This window comes from Helianthus annuus, chromosome 6 (assembly GCF_002127325.2).
Source record: "Helianthus annuus cultivar XRQ/B chromosome 6, HanXRQr2.0-SUNRISE, whole genome shotgun sequence".
Lineage (NCBI taxonomy): Eukaryota > Viridiplantae > Streptophyta > Magnoliopsida > Asterales > Asteraceae > Helianthus > Helianthus annuus.
In genome coordinates this window covers 64,905,703-64,912,679 of record NC_035438.2, presented here as the reverse complement: position 1 = coordinate 64,912,679, position 6,977 = coordinate 64,905,703, and the positions used below count along the sequence as shown (strand labels likewise).

The window sequence follows — 6,977 nt, the reverse complement described above, 5'->3', positions numbered from 1 at the left end:
TCCAGGTACCAAGGGTGGTAACCATGGAAGAAATAAGGCAAGCATCAACCTTAGACGTTTCAAAGGTGAACCAGTCACCGTTCTTGGCTAATCGAAAAAATCGGCGAAAAAGCAAAAGCGAAGGATCATAACCAAGAGCACGACACAAAACCTCGAAATGTAAAACCCTAGCCATACCCTTTGGATGAATCTGACCAAAGGAGACTCGATAATACTCCAATAAGTTCAATACAAACAGGGAAAACGGATGACGGAGGTTCGAAAAGTCGAAGTGATGGCAATAAAGAGCGATAAAACCAACTGGACATTTGTCAATTGAAACATCACACGCAGGGGCAGTAGGTTTAAATTTAGTCCCAATACCATATTCCATACAAAACAACTCTACTTCTTCCTGGGTTAATCGGGAAAAGGATTTTGCTAAATCCTTATGAGCACCCATTTTTGCAAAGAAAATATGAAGAATGTAACGAAATACAAAGGGAACCGAGACTAACCTTGGAGAAAAAGGAAGGGAATCGTAGAGAGGAACTTGATGGAGTTATGAGGAAAGTAAATGAGAAAATGCAAATGTAAAAAAGAAAATAACCTAATATAGGGGTAATAATGGTAAAACAATAACCCCTGCAAAAACCGTCACCCTATGAACTGCCATACATCAATCAAATCAGTTGTTAGTTATTCAAAATTCAAACATTAACTGCCAACAACCTTTCAAGCCTTCAAGCATTGAACCCTTAAAACCTTCAGGCAATAAAATAGATGTACAAAAGTCAGAAGTCTTTGAACCAGTGGTGGAACTAGAAAAGAAATTCAGGGGTATCCTAAATTTTTTAATCATACATTCTTACAATATAATTTTTTTACCATACGTTCATACAATCAAATACACAATAAACACTAAAATTAATTACTAAACCCTAACCAAAAATCAATTTTCTCTATTTTGTGCTAGAATACCTTTGATCAAAGAAGAAGCGAAATCAAATTGATGATGAATTGTAGTGGGCCTGTCTATGGTCGGGTCGAGCTCTAAATCTCTCGATCAAGAAATTAATATATCACATAGTGTAATTTTATGTAATTGCATCTTCAAGTTCCTTTAAAATGTCAAAATAATTATAGATTCTTTTATTTTTCTAGGTAAGAAGAGCATTTTGGTTTAAACTTTTTTTTTTCTAAAATATATTTCTAAGGGGAATTTTTATGCTATTCTGAAACTATATAAAATTATGACCAGAATTAATTAAATAAAATAATAGATCCTATATAAAAATGTAATACTAAAATAAAGAATATATAGCAGCTGATCATTACTAACGCCACATAATATTTACACTTTTTAAACTTGAAACACTTAATAATAAAGTATAGAAAAACATTGGAAGTTGTGACCAAGAAAAAAAAGCTGTAATGTTAGATGTGACTAGTCTTGTACGAATAAAGGAAAAAAAAGATTAAATATATATTATCATTATAGTCAACTCCATTTTAAAATTTCTATCACCTCTTCTTCTCTATTTTACTCCCACCTTGTTGCAGAGTCCATCCTCCTCGCCCGGCCGCCGGAAAAACTCAGACTTTGTTAACTAGCTTTCTTCACATTAAACACCGTTGGTTCCCCTGATGCTGAGGGGTATCCTTATATTTATCCGATACATAAACAGAGAAAATAAAAAAGAATTTACACTTCGTCAAAAAGTTGAGGGGTATCCCGGGCAACCCCTGGGATACCTATAGATCCGCCCCTGCTTTGAGCTCATTCCCCAAAAACCTCTGACTTGGGGGGCTGATGACGGGGGTAGCCCAAGATCAAATAAAATGATTTAAGTACACACACGTCCGAAAGGTTAAATGGTTCGAAAGTTAAAAAGCTGTGAGGTGGGAAAAGCAATACGGGAACAGTAACCAGTCACATCCCTGGATTGCTTCACCAACCCACCAGTCGTAAAAGCAATGCAGGTCAGCAGAACACATACTATTATCCGGGGGACAAAAGGCTTCAACCCCCGAAAGGGTAAGCCTCTCACTACATGTGAGGTCACTAGTCAAAAGCACTCTTCTTTGGGAGACATCTTCTCCTATATAATTGACACTTCATTTACTGAGTGGAGACATTCCGGATCAGACTTGTTTCCTTAAACTCTGGTCCTTCACATCGTGTACTTGCTTCATGCAAGTTGCTCTCATTCACATCCAACTCACACTTATTCTTTTTGTTTCTCCATCCTTTTCTGAACACACTTCAGAATAGGATCTTCAAACAACAAAAACAAACTAGTGAACCTCCTTCCACGTCTTGCAAATGTGGGGGGACCCCACGACCTGCGTTAGGCAAGCTTAAACCCTTTAACCCTTCTGCCTAACCATCCTCGCTACTACGTTTGGTCTATTATTTGTTGCATCAACAAGACCGATCATACCTTAAGACCTTGTGAATGAACTCCTTTACATACGAAATAAATTGTTCAGGCATGTATTCATGTAGTCCATGATATGTATTTGTGTAGTCCATCAAGTACGCTTCTTTCCCGGACTTCTTAAGCCACCAGTAGTACCTTATCTGCTAGCATGGTTGTAAAACAAGGTCTCTAAGGCCGAGTACTCCCCGAGTAGTCGCTAGAAGGTAGGCTACCGAGACGACTTTCTTCAACTCCGACTAATTACTTGGAATCGATCAAATGTGGTCAACATCGGCCAAAATTGGATCTAGTAGGTCAACTCGGGCCGAGTTTGACTTAAAATAAAATAAACCATAATTTTTATGCCTATAATATTAAAGAATAAATATCAATTTCACGTATTTTGTTATAAATATTAGTAAATTTATGTTATTTGACCTATATTTAATTTCCGAAAACTAATTTCTTTATAATTTGGCATGTCCGAGTACTCCCCGGGAACTCTCCGCCTAGGCCGAGTACTCTCAACTCCCCGGTCGACCGACTAGGGAGCGCCTAGCGACTTTTGCAACCATGTCTGCTAGTCCCGAATAACATCAAAACCAGCCACAACCACCATGGTCGCTGGAAAATCCATTTTAGATATGTCCACACCATTGGGGCCACTAACATTGATGATAGGATGGTATTGGTTGTAGGGTTCACCTAGCGGCATGAATGCGTTCCACAACCAATCATTCCGATTAATGGACACAATGGGTGTTCCTTCCAGCCTTATTTCAGAATTTGTTCACTCCTCACCTCCAAAGAATGGCTGGAGCGCCACCAGCCCAATTACCTTCAAAACATCATGCAGCTCATCAGCAACCAGGTCCACATTCTTTTCTTTTCTCTAATATTTCTTAACTCGAAGTCCGAATTTTTGGTCCGTGTCGGCAGTGGCGGATTCAAGAACTTTTTGCACAGTGTTCCTTTTAATTTATTTTAGCTAATTCTTAGTAATTTTTTCCAAATCATACAAACTTTCCACTATTTTTTTCTAAATCGAGGGGGTTCCCGGGAACCCTCAAAACTCTCCTGGATCCGCCCTTGCGTGCCGGGTGAGTAACATAATAGTTTCTGAGGTTTATCATGAATATGAAAATGTTATGTATCATTCCATTTGCGCGATTAAATACAAATGGGATCCATCACAAATTACGATGTTTGAGTTAAATATGCTATAGCGATAAGATTGAATCATTCTTTGCCAATAATTTCATTAAAAATAGTTGATGTTTTCAACGGATGAAGTGAAGTATAAATATACTTGACTAGATTAAGATAATATATAGTTGAAAACCAAAAATCCAGCTGGTTAAGTTGACAATGGATGTTAACGAACCCGTAGTTGTTGGAAGTTGAATTCGGAGGCTCTTACAGCAGCATGATGAGCTATGTGCCCGCCAGCGCTATCAACCGCGATAAAGCAGCGTGAAATATTCGGATTCTCTGGAAACTTTTTCGACCTATTCTCTTCAATGTCCAAAAACCTCAGCACATCAATCCCATCGTCATGTTGCGCAGGGTGTCGTTGCTCAGGTGCAAGACGATAATCAACAGAAACAACTATCACATGCAATTCTCTCGTGAACTTGCGGCAAACGTTGTAGTATGGCTTCACGTCCGAGGAGAGGACAATATATGCACCACCGTGAAAGAACACCATGACAGAGAGATCGATATATTGAATCATTATTAACTTTTTTTTTTTTTATAATGCAAACCAAATTTGATAAATGTATTTTATTGATTTGTTATGGATATAGTGAATCATTATTATTATTTTTTTAGTTATAGATATATTGAATCATTATTATTATTTTTTTAAATCTTCGTTGATGTTGGCAAAGAGTCACCTCGATCCACCTTGAATGTTTATTTATGGGTGTACATATTTGCATACTAAAATAACTATTTGCATCTCAAACCCTAGCTTTATATACGCCACGTATAGTTCTATACGTGGCATATAACTGCCATATATAAAGAGAATCTCTGATTCACATTATCTAATATAACACTATAGGTGTAGTTTAGATCCCGTATATGTGTAATTTCCAAGAGAATCTTTGATTCACATCATTTGGTCACTTTATATACGTCACGTATAGGTCTATATGCGTCATAGATAAAAGGTGGGTTTGCCAACATTTTTATACAATATTTATTGTTTTAGCAAAGTTTTATAATAAGTAACTTTTTTTTAAAAAATAAATATAAACATTGTTAAGTATTCTATCGTATAGTATAATATAGGTTTCGTATAGACCTATGAATGTAGTATCGTATCATATACTATAGTATAAGTCTCGTATAGGTCTATAGGCTTATAGGTCTCGTATATTCTTATAAATGTAGTATCATATAGGTCCTATATAGCATTATAGATGTAGTTTAAGTCCCGTATAGGCCTATAGGCATATACAAGACATATAAGAAACCTATACAAGACTTATACTACAATATATGATACAATATCAAACTATACGATTCGATATTATAGGATACGATATAACAACCGTATAGGCCGATAGGTGTGTATAGGTCTCATATAGGACTATTGGTGTAGTTTAGGTCCTTAATCGACCTATACTAGACTTATACTACACTATATGATACGATACTATACAATACAATACAATACGATACGTTACTATAAGATACGACACAACACTCGTATAACACTATAGGTGTAGTTTAGGTCCCGTATAGGCATATAGGCCTATACAAGACCTATAGGGAACCTATACGAGACTTATACTACACTATATGATACGATACCAAACTAGACGATACGATAAGATATGATATGATACTATACTACACCTATAGGCTTATACGAGACTTATACTACATTATATGATACGATACTAGATCCATATGCTTATACGAGACCAATACGAGACTTATAATATACGATACGATATTTAACAATTTATTTACTTATTTTTTTAAAGTACTTATTATAGAACTTTGCAAAAGCAATAAATAATGTATAAAAATGTTTCTTACGGAAAAACGGCGTATATAAAAGGTGGGTTTTTAGAAAAATTTTCTATACATTATTTATCGTTTTAGAAAAGTTCTATAATAAGTACTTTAACAAAATAAATAAATAAAAAACATTGTTAAGTATCGTATCGTATAATATACATCTCGTATAGGTCTCGTATTATAACATCCGCCAAAATCGGATCTCTAAAACCCGACCCGTTCTCTTATTCGGTCTTTCTTTAATTTCAAATTAATCAAACCAATATTCTATAGTAATTATTTATTAAAATATATGATTAGAAGTGTTTTAAAAAATATATATATATTTTTTAACTAATATCTTTTTATCAATTATTGTATGTCATATCTAAACAGTCATTGATATAAAGGCAATACATTTCATAAAATTTGATTTATATTATGAATATAGATTAGAGATACGGATTCGTAGGGTAAATGAGTATTTGGTGTTAAATAAGGTATAAATGAATATTCACCGTTAAGCTAACACCCTACCGTTTCGCTTCAACCGTCCAATTCTTTATTTCTTTTTTTTTATTATTTTGTAACTGACAATGATATTAGTTAATTATGAAACGTACCAAAAGTTTTAGTTGGAATTCTATTGTTTTAATTGTATTAAGAGCCAGGGCAATAATTACACTTTTCAAAATTTTTGCCTAGTAAATATTACTCCTTTACGAGCCAGGCATAAGAAGGATTGACAACCATGTTTCCTTTTGAGCTCTCGCTAATTTTCGGTGATTGACACCGTTTCCGCGTTTCCATCTTTACAGCCAATCTAGAACTTAGTCACGATCTTGTCTCCATACCTAATTCCTTGTTACTATATAAGTACACCTTCAAAGAAATCTCAATTCTCACATCTCCTACCTCACTGTCTCACCCATTTCAAATCATCCGCACGTTGCCGGAGATCGGCGAACAAATAGGAGAACACCTACATCACTCATAGAGCCCTCTCGATGTTGGAAGGTCGCTAGAACAACAAGCTCGTTGCCGGAAGATCGAGGAACCCGCCGGAGCCGAACGGAGATCGACAAGATTCTTCTCGACTCATATTCGGATAGTCGCTCACGTTCGTTCTCTTGGAACTCTGCATCTTTACTCGTGCGTTATTTCGAGGAATGCTTATACGCAATCAATGTTGATAGACAAGGTGATGAAGAAATCAAGTTAGGATGGACTTAGAAACTCATTTGAATAATAAACATTATCATGTTATGTTGCTACAATTTGTCTTTATTTGAAACAATGTACTTGTTCTAGTCATTTATGAAATTTGATTTAAATTATATTGTCACAATAGTGTTATGATGGTTTTGAGCAATTTGTTCGTCTCATCCCAATATTTCCGCCATCGGTTGGGGTGTGACAGATTGGTATCAGAGCCATAACTATAGGGAATTAGGAAAAGTAGGAATGCTTTTACCTAGTCTATAGTTTAGGAGCTTATCCTTATGTGTTGTTTAAAACTACTTTCCTTCTATCGTATTTGCTTCTCTCTATTCTCTTTGG

At 35.5% G+C, this 6,977-nt stretch overlaps 1 long non-coding RNA gene across 1 annotated transcript; it reads left to right on the top strand.

Moving 5' to 3' along the window:
- Positions 1 to 3,140: 3,140 nt before the first annotated feature.
- LOC110887201 lies at positions 3,141 to 4,031 on the top strand. Its single transcript, XR_002563140.2, has 2 exons — positions 3,141 to 3,273; positions 3,793 to 4,031. It is a non-coding gene; the product is annotated as an uncharacterized LOC110887201 (long non-coding RNA).
- Positions 4,032 to 6,977: the final 2,946 nt, after the last annotated feature.